At 50.1% G+C, this 9,527-nt stretch overlaps 1 protein-coding gene across 1 annotated transcript in view; it reads left to right on the forward strand.

Annotated features, from left to right (window-relative positions):
* The window catches only part of DNMT3A (DNA (cytosine-5-)-methyltransferase 3 alpha), an 84,488-nt gene that overhangs the window by 55,105 nt on the left and 19,856 nt on the right, over positions 1 to 9,527 (forward strand). The gene's annotated exons all lie outside the window — the stretch shown is intronic.

A 9,527-nucleotide genomic window follows, 5' to 3' on the forward strand; every position in this document is an offset into this window, starting at 1 on the left:
TCTACAAAAAAAAAAAAAAAAAAAAATTTAATTAGCTGGGCATGGTGGTGTGTGCCAGTGGTCCCAGCTACTCAGGAGGCTGAGGTCGAGGCTGCAGTGAGCCGTGATCATGCCACTGGACTCCAGCCTGGGTGACAGAGTGAGATACTGTCTCAAATTAATTAATTAATTAATTGATTAATTAAATAAAAGTGTAAAAGGAGGAAGGCATTTCAGGAAAAGGAACGACTGAGGGCAAAGAGAAGGAGTCACTTCTGGGTTGTTTAGGGAATAGTAGATCTGGCAATAGGGTGCAGGGCTTAGGGAGGATGGGTAAGAAGAGAGAGAACTAGAAAGCAAGGTGGTCACATCCTCAAGGGTCTTCCTGCTATAGCGAGAAATTTAGGCTTCGTTGTGCAGTGGAGAGCAGGGGTGGAAGAGAATTGGACATGTGGTTTAGGAAGATAACCTGGCAGGATGGTAAGGATTCCCCAGAGAGGGGAAGTTTAGAAGCAGGACCAGGTAGGAGAACATTACATTTGGCCTTGACTGAGGGTTGAGGTAATGAGAGGCAGACTTGAAAGAATTGCTAGAACTGGTCCTGGTTGGAGGGGAGGGAAATATTTGCCTGGTATCGGGGGCTGGGCTGGGGACAGGGTTCATTATCTGAGCTAGAGAATCCTGGAGGAAGAGCAGGTTTGAGGCAGGATGATGGAGTGAACTTTTCATTTTCTTATGTATTCTGATGAGCAGAAGTTTTTAATAAAGTCCAACTTACCCATTTTTTTCTTTTATTGGTCAGTTTGTGTGTGTTATCTCTCAGAATTATCTGTCTACCCCAAGGTCATTAAGACATTTTCTCTTAGGAGGGGGTGGATTTTTGAGTGAGGGTTTGGATAAGCTGCTTTTGAGAAGCCAGCAGATTGGTGTCCATGGGGACAGGTTTTTTTTCTTTTTGAGACAGAGTCTCACTCTGTCGCCAGGCTGGAGTGCAGTGGCACAATTTCGGCTCACTACAACCTCTGACTCCCTGGTTCAAGTGATTCTCCTGCCTCAGCCTTCCGAGTAACTGGGACCATAGGCACGTGCTGCCACGCCTAGCTAATTTTTGTAATTTTAGTAGAGATGTTGGCAAGGCTGGTCTCAAACTCCTGACCTCAGGTGATCCACCCACCTCGGCCTCCCAAAGTGCTGGGATTGCAGGCATGAGCCACCATACCTGGCCACCTCTGGCTAATTTTTGTATTTTTAGTAGAGATGAGTTTTCACCATGTTGGCCAGGCTGGTCTCGAACTCCTTACCTCAAGTGATCTGCCCACCTTGGTCTCCCAAAGTGCTGGAATTACAGACGTGAGCCATCACGCCGGGGCTATGTTAATTTTTGAGACAGAGTCTTGCTCTGTCGCCCAGGCTGGAGTGCAGTGGCATGCTCTGATCATAGCTCACTTCAGCCTGGAACTCTTGGGCTCAAGTGATCCTCCCACCTCAGCTTCCCAAGTAGCTGGGATTACAGGCACGTGCCGCCACGTCCTCTGTGGAGCCCTTTCTGACTTCCATCAACTCCCTGCGGCCACCCCGCATCCTTCACCTCTCAGCCTGCACTCCGTCCCAGGCCAACTGCATGGTGTGTGTGTGTGTGTGTGCGCGCGCAAGTGTGCGTGTGAATGTTACCATTTTTCTGACTTGCCATTCTTCAATAGCAACTCTACAGATGCCACAGCTCTTCCCTGTTCCTCTTTAGTCCATGAATGGTGGGCAGTATAAATATTATTTTCACTTGCAACTCAGATGGATTGAGCAAAAACAGGAATAACAGCTCAGCTGCCTGTATATTTGATGCTAGATGCTATTGGAAAGGCAGCTTTGTGAGGCAAAAAAAAAAAACAAGAATTGAATGAACTTGCTTATATACCAAAGATGCTCTTAGACTTCAGTGTTTCTCAAAGGGTGGGATTGTGTGCTATCCCACCAGAACCACCTGGGCAGTGCATTAAAAAGGCACACTCCTGGAGCAGAAGCTCTGGGGCAGTACCTATAGGTCTGATTTTCTAGCCAGCCCCCCAGATGATTCTGGGACTTACTACAGCTTGAAAACCACCAAGCTTCAGATGATTAGAAGTAAACCAAATCTGGCACAGATGAGAGTCCCACACAGATGTATCGGTAGATGTATTTATTGTATCACCTACATTGGCAGTGGGGGCCTCTCTGCACATTTTGCTTAAACATGACTACCTGGGCCAGGTTAATCACGTTGGGAATTTAGTGATGTGCCCAGCACGGGTGATTGATATGGCCTGGGTTGCCAGTCTAATCTTGAATAACAAGCAAGGAAGAAGTACGGACTCTAAGGCGGCAGACCTAGGGAACAGTTTCCAAACAGGGTTTGGGGGAAAAGACCGGAAAGGACTTGGTACAGGAATTTAAATGTTTCCTTTCGGATGGAGATGGCAGGGTTCCCGCTGTTTTCAGCAATAGTTACCGCAATGCCTGTCTGCTGGGATCCTCTGGAGTCTTCTCTTTGGACCCTGAAACTTGAGAGGGTCTGCATGCCTGAATCTGAATGTGGCTCCTTTAGGCCCCTCCCTTTGACCCCCAGAGCCTGGAGAAGGGGTGGGGGAAGGGTGGGGAAAACAGGCCTGGCTGTTAAGGTTTACCAGGTTCCTTTTGGCCCACACGCCTCTTAGTATAAACTTAACACTTCTCTCCAGGGTCCAGTTTCTAAAGCAAAGTGACAGCATCGACACGTCCCTAAAGCAAACTTGTCATGAAGTCCCTCACCTCTCAAATGTGAGTCCCTCCTGGCTTCCTTTGATCTTATCTGTAATATTTAGCAGATACGTGTGATTCCATTAGGCTAGTTAGGAAACCAAGACCCAAAGAAGCTAGGGGTTATTTAAGGTCTCGTCATCAGCTGTAAAACGCCCTGCTCAGCACCCTGCTCAGTGAAAGACCTGGCATCCCCTCCCAGTTGAATTTCCTGGTAAGGGGCATGTGAGATCCAGGGTCATGGGGCACTGCCACCCTCCCCCCCCCGCCGTGGCATCTCTGCTCCCTAGCCCCAGACTCAGTCACTGGTAGAGTTGTGCAGACCCAGCAGTTCCGGGATAGGGGGTGGAAGTGAGCAGGAAGGAAGAGCTGGGTTTGTGGAGAAGCCTTCCCCTTATGGGGCAGACCCGGAGCTGTAGGGAAAAGGAAGGCAGACACCAAAGCTTCAGAGCCTGATGGTGCAGCTGCTGGGCTGGGACTTCCCAACATACACCATTAGGGAAGTGTAGGGTTGGCTGGGAGAGAATGAGGGAGCCAGGGGCTCTGGGATAGAGGTGGGGGGAGAAGGGGAGGTGGGGGGAGAAGGGGAGGTGAGGGTATCAGCAAGAGGGAAGGACTGCCTTTCCAGTAGGTGGGCTCCCCCATCCTGCATCTTCCTCTCTTGATTTAGAAGAATTCATCTAGAGTGTCAGTGCAAAAAGCCCCTTACCATTCCCCCTCCCTAACAATACCCTAAGGCTGTGCTTGTGCTTTTCATTCCTGCCCTTCATCTGCCAGGAAGCTCATGCAGTTGCAGATGCCCCCTAGATCTGGCCATTCCTGTCTGAAAAACCTGGGAGGTTGTGCCCATTCCTAGTTTCTGCTCTTTCATCTTCCCTTGAGTCTTCCTGCCTTCACTGATCCCAGCCGCCTCTGAGTTCCTTCGGCACATGTAGAAAGCATCCCTACCACATAATTTACCATCTAATTGCATGCTGTCTTGAATGAGGGCTGTGGTTTCATGTGTGGTGGGTCTTGGGTACACAGTTCGGCTGTGAGTAACAGAAGCCTAGAGCCCCATCGCATCTACTAGCTCTTGCACCTCTTTGCTTCCCTTCCCCCAAGTCTACCTATTGCAGGTACTAAGGACCGACCGATCCTATCTGGTGTTTAGGTGAGCTTCAGGCAGGCTCCCAGGATAAAGCACAGTTCCCTTACAGGTTCTAAAACTAGACTGGTCAGTGCAGGGGTTAGAGGGGTGCCCCTGCCCGACCGCATTTGCCCAAATGCTGTTCCTCTCCCCAGACTCAGGGAGGAGGTTCTGCTTCAGGGCCCAGGTTTGGGGTGATGGCATAGAGCCCAACCAGGCAGCACACTGCAGTTGCCATGGTGACCCTTTTGCTTTTCTTCAGGAGGATGGATTTCTCTTTCAGCCCAAATCATCTGCCTGGGCTACTCTGAGAACCAGACTCCTAGCCCCCTACTTTCCGCATTCCACCACAGGGGGCAGCTTGTCAGGGGCTTTGGTTTGAAATCACAGTCCAGCATCCAACAGTAGCAGGTTGTGCTTGAACAGGGAGCAGGCGGGAAAGGCCCAGAGGAGGGGCTCACCTGGGGCGCATGCCCTGAGGGAGCTGACCTCCATCTCCTTCTGCTACCCCTCCTCTCTCCAGACCACTTCTCTCCAGTGAATGACTCTGACCCTTCCGGTGGGCTGGGTACTCTCTAGGCCTCAGTGTCCTCATTTGTAACAGAGACAGCCAGGGCTCTCCGTGTTTCCACACCTGGCTAGTATTAGAGTTACTCAGGGAGGTGTTAGTAGATTCCTGGGCCCCACCCTGAGCCTGCTGATCTACACAGGTGGAGCCCAAGAATCTGTATTTTTAAAGCCCTCCTTGGGTCATCCAGATGCAATTAAACCAAAGTGAGTCTGGGGTTCTCCTGGCGAGATGATCTGCAAGGCCCTTGTGAAAAGAAAGGAAGCTCTGCCTCTCCGGGCTTCCAGGAGCTTCTGGAGAGCCCCTTACAGGCTAGTCTTGTCAGGAAGCGGGTGTTTCCTGGTCATGCTGGCTAAACCAAGACCAGACCCCCACCTCTCTCCCTTCAGAGAAGCCAGGAGAGAGAGAGTGACAGGAAGGGGGGATGTTGCCATAACAACAAGCTCCAGGCAGAGGCCTCCCTTCCAGGGGCTGGTACTTCACCCCAGTCCTGGTGGTTTCCATGGAGATGGGTTACGGAGGGACAGGGGGAACATTTGCCCCACTTAGAGCATCAACCAGGAGCTGCCAGAAGGCAGAACACCGCTAGGTGCGAGCCTTTGGACCCCTCTGCTCTCCGGGTGCACATCTGACACCTTCCCCCTGCTTAGTTGCTCTCTCTGCGACTGGTCTCCTTAGCAACAAGTCCTGCTAACTCCATGCTGTTGGCTCCATGGCTATTTTTAGCTTCACTGCCAGCAGCCCAGTCCTGGTCATTTGCTTGCAACCTCCATATGGATTGCAAGGGAATAGGAAAACAAAGATTCTCGGCCTCTTTTGGGAGCCCTAGACTGGGACCTCTTAGCAACCATTAGAATTCTTGTCTACGGTTCCTGAGACAACATTGCATTCATTTCAGCAAACAGTTTTAATCTTCTATTTTGGGCAAGATGCTCTAGCCCACACTGCTTCCATACGAAGGTGAATGAGGTCCAGTCCCTGCCCTGTAGGAATATTTAATCTTGTAAAGGAGAAAGGGACAGGAGGGGAGGATAAGGGCGAGGGGCCAGGGCAGCACTGTCAAAAGAACTTTCTGGGATGATGGCAATGTTCTAAAATCTGTGCCATGCAATTCAGTAGCCTCCAGCCACATGTGGCTCTTGGACACTTGGAATGTGGCCAGTGTGACTGAGGAACTAAATTTTAATTTGTATTTAATTCAAATAGACACATGCAGCCAGTAACTGCTGTCCTGGACAGTGCAGGGCTAGAGGAACTTTCATGGTGGAGGTCACTGGCAGACTGGTGTAGAAAGATATGCAGGGTTTTGGTGGTGAAAGTTGAAGGGGAGGAGCCTTCCAGGAAGAAGGAACAGCATGAGGAATAGCAAGTGGGCGGGCAAAGCGTGGGCTTCATGATATCACACGGAGGCCTCCAGATTCGTGGGGGCCTAGAATGTCACGCAGAGTGTTGACTGATTGGCATTGAGGCTTTTGAGCTGCAGGTGGGAGGAGGACAGGTTCAGAACAGACATCCATCCTGACCTCTCTTTTTGTCTGGATAAAGTCTCCCTGGTCTTGGGGTTGGTGGGAATATGTGTGGGGTGGAAAACATGCAGTGACTTCATATGTGTTGCTTTGCAGATGGCTTTATAGGGACCATGGCTTCTCTGATTCAGAGTAGAGAGACTCACATGGTAAATGTCCTGTGGGATGGCAGCAACATCATCTACCCTTATCCTGCCAGAACTGGATTTTATGATAGAGCATGCCACAGAGCACTGAACTTTGAGTAAAACGTCAGGCATGAGCTCCAGGCATTGCTGCTCTTTGGAGAAGTATCGTGATGGCCTAGTGTCTCGGCTCAGTTCTTTGAGGCTGGAAAGTCACATTAACACACTTATGATCATGACTCTTCAAAGACCCAGGAGAGTGATGCACCCCAGAATGTTAGATTTACCAATTGATAACAGGACATGTCCTCACCACACAGATCATAATACTTGTCCTGCTGTTTTCTGCCAACTTACTGGTATCAGAGTCATTGGAAAATGTAATTAAAATTGGAAGTTTGCTTGATGAATATGGGATCAGGGCAGAGAGATGTCCTTCAGAGGTATTTTTATTGGGCTTTGGAGGCCTATGGGATCACTGTTGTCTGCCCACCAAACAGGAACTGTGCCGTCATTCTCAGGTCACTCTCTCCGTTGGACCACACTGGATACTTCCTTTCCAGCACCTCTTTTAGGCTCTTGACATCCAGCATATTTTCTTTTCGTCCAGGAGTTCCTCCTTTCAACATACTTTTATTACAAATCCAAAAACATGGCTTATTTTACATGATGCTGGTATTTGAGTTGACTGTCTTTAACTCAATCAAAAGACGTATCTGGTAAACTGCCAGGGAGGTTTACTTTGGAAGCTCAAGAGCACGTGTGACCTGAGGATCCTTGATGATTGCCCCATCTTAGTAAGGGGATTTTTCCTTTTAGTAAAATCTCCCCTGCTCTAGGTCTTGGGGTCTCTTCTGCTTTGGGGTGTGACTCTGTGCATTGACCACAAAGAAGACACATGTCTGTTTAAGTGACTCAGTCTAGAAAAGGCAGTGTTTCCTGTCTGCATAGTTACAGGAGAGGGAAGGAAGATGCTCTGGGTTGTTAAGGGGACACCTTTGAGCCTAGGCTTCCTTTAGCTTGTTGGGAAGTTGTGTGGAAGAGGTAAGATTTGACTTTAATGCTAAAGGATGAGAATAAGGAAGTTTGATGGCAGGAGGGAACAGCTACTTAGTATGTGGGCCAAGAGAAAGTGAACAGTTCTGACCAGTTCTGACACTTTGAGTCCTTGCTACACACATGGCATCATTGCAGTCTGATGTCCCAGGACCACAGAATGTGGAGTCTAAGGTGTTTAGCCACGTTATAACGGAAGAGCGGGTATCATACGTGAGACAGTGTCTGAAAAAGGCCGCCAAGCCAGAACCAGAAACTTCTTTTGAGAGGATGCCTGAAATGAGTTCTCAGGCCCATTGACCGGCATGGATGCAGAAGAGGTATCAGTGAGAGAAGCAGCGAAGCAAGTCATACTGCATTCCCTAAAGGTTGGGAGCAGGCAAGAGGGACAAATTCTGGGCTTCTCACTTCTGCTTGGGGAGCCCCGGAAATGTGTACTAGGCAAATACCTTAGTTGTGTTGAAAGATGGGTTGGAACAGAAGAGGGCCTGTGTTTTTGTTTGCTTGTTTTGCGAATAGCTTCTTTTCCTAGCTGTATGGATTCTGGGTCTCAGGGTTGGGGCACTCTGTACCCAAGTCTTCTAGGTAGAAGGCTCTCTGGTTTGGGGTCCTTGCTCTTCAGGGTTTGCTTGCTCTGATGGCCCTCGCGGGGAGGGGAGGCTCCCTCACTGCACATCTTATGACTTCATTATACCAGCACCTGTATGTCCCAGGTGACTGAGGCTGGGAGCCAGGCACCTAGGGAGTTGTCTCATTGTCATTAGGGGATGCTGGCATTCCATGGCCCAAGAGGGCTGATGTCATCACTCCTGTTTTGCAGATGAGACAACAGATTTCTTGGGGGTTAAGTGACTTGTTTAAGGTCATGGTGGTGGAAACAGAACTGAAGTCCAGATCTTTTTTTTTTTTTTTTTAAAGACAGAGTCTCACTCTGTCGCCCAGGCTGGAGTGCAGTGACACAATCTCGGCTCACTGCAACCTCCACCTCCTAGGTTGAAGCGATTCACCTGCCTCGGCCTCCCAGGTAGCTGGGATTACAGGCGCACGCCACCACGCCAGGCTAATTTTTGTATTTGTAGTAGAGACAAGTTTTCACCATGTTGGTCAGGCCAGTCTCAAACTCCTGACCTCATGATCCGCCTGCCTCGGTCTCCCAAAGTGCTGGGATTACAGGCATGAGCTACCACGCCCGGCCAAGTCCAGATCTTCTAACAAGTGCCGCTGCCCAAATAGCCCTCTGCTGTTGGGAGCATTTTCCTCCAGTTCCTCAGTTCTTCCTTCTAATTCATCTTGCCAACTGAAACTAGGCTGATCTTTCCAAAATACTCATTCATCTTGTCAGAAAACCTGCGGTTATTCTTCCCTGCTACAGAATATACCCACGGACGCATCTGAAGGCTTGCCATTACCTTGCCCTGTCGTGTACTGGGAGGGTGGAGGTGGGCGAGGGTCTCCTCCCTCCCCAGCCTGGCAGCTCTTGCTCATCCCACCCATCTCACCTCATTCCAAGTCCGATCCAGCCTCCAGGCCCAGTCTGCTCACCTGGAACTCACCTCTAACCTCTTTTGTCATCCATGCCGCCCATTTTTTTCTACTTGGTATTTGTGGCATAGTTACCTTTACATATGTTTGTTTTACAGTGATCTTTTCATATTTCTCCAAGTCTAGTGGAATCTTCAACCCCTGGAGGGCAGAGCCAACAGGGTCTCTTTCTTTATCTGATCCTACAGCCAACGTAATGGAGGGCTGTGGGTGGGGACTGCGTCTGCCTTGGGGGTAGGTGCCTTTGTTCAAGAGGAGGAAGCTTGAAATGGCGGAGGCTGCACCTGGAGGCCGCACCTGGAGGCCCCAGGAGAGGAGTCAGGTCTTCTCGATCTGCAGATGTTTGAGCCTGGGAATGAAGGAATTGCTGAACTTTCTGAAGGAGCGCCCTCGCCGCGACCAACCTTGCAAACAGGAAAATGAGAAATCCAGGGAAGGCCCGGAGTGACGTAGGGGCCCTGGGACTCGAAGCCTGACCTCCTCACGCCGCGCTTTTTGAGGCCCCTCTGCTTCTCTATTCACCTGTAGTGTGGATGCGGGAGCACCCCCAAACATCCCCGATCTGGAGCGCTCCCAATGTCTGCGCGCGCCTGCTGTCACTCTCCGTCTGTGTGCTGAGTTTTCCTACAGCTTCCTGGGCCTCCTATCTGTAAGCTTTTTCTTTTTTTTTTTTTTTTTTTTTTTGGTTGTGCTTCTGAGAAACTCACTTTTCACAACTTTCTCCCGGCTCTCCCAGGCCGTCCAAAAGCTCCGGCTTGCTTTCGCCCGGACTCCCGGCTCCCTCTGGGCAGGCGGCTCGGGAGCAGCCCCTTCCCTCCCCTACCGGCCCCCCG

This window comes from Mandrillus leucophaeus, unplaced genomic scaffold (genome assembly GCF_000951045.1).
Source record: "Mandrillus leucophaeus isolate KB7577 unplaced genomic scaffold, Mleu.le_1.0 Scaffold13, whole genome shotgun sequence".
Classification (NCBI taxonomy): domain Eukaryota; kingdom Metazoa; phylum Chordata; class Mammalia; order Primates; family Cercopithecidae; genus Mandrillus; species Mandrillus leucophaeus.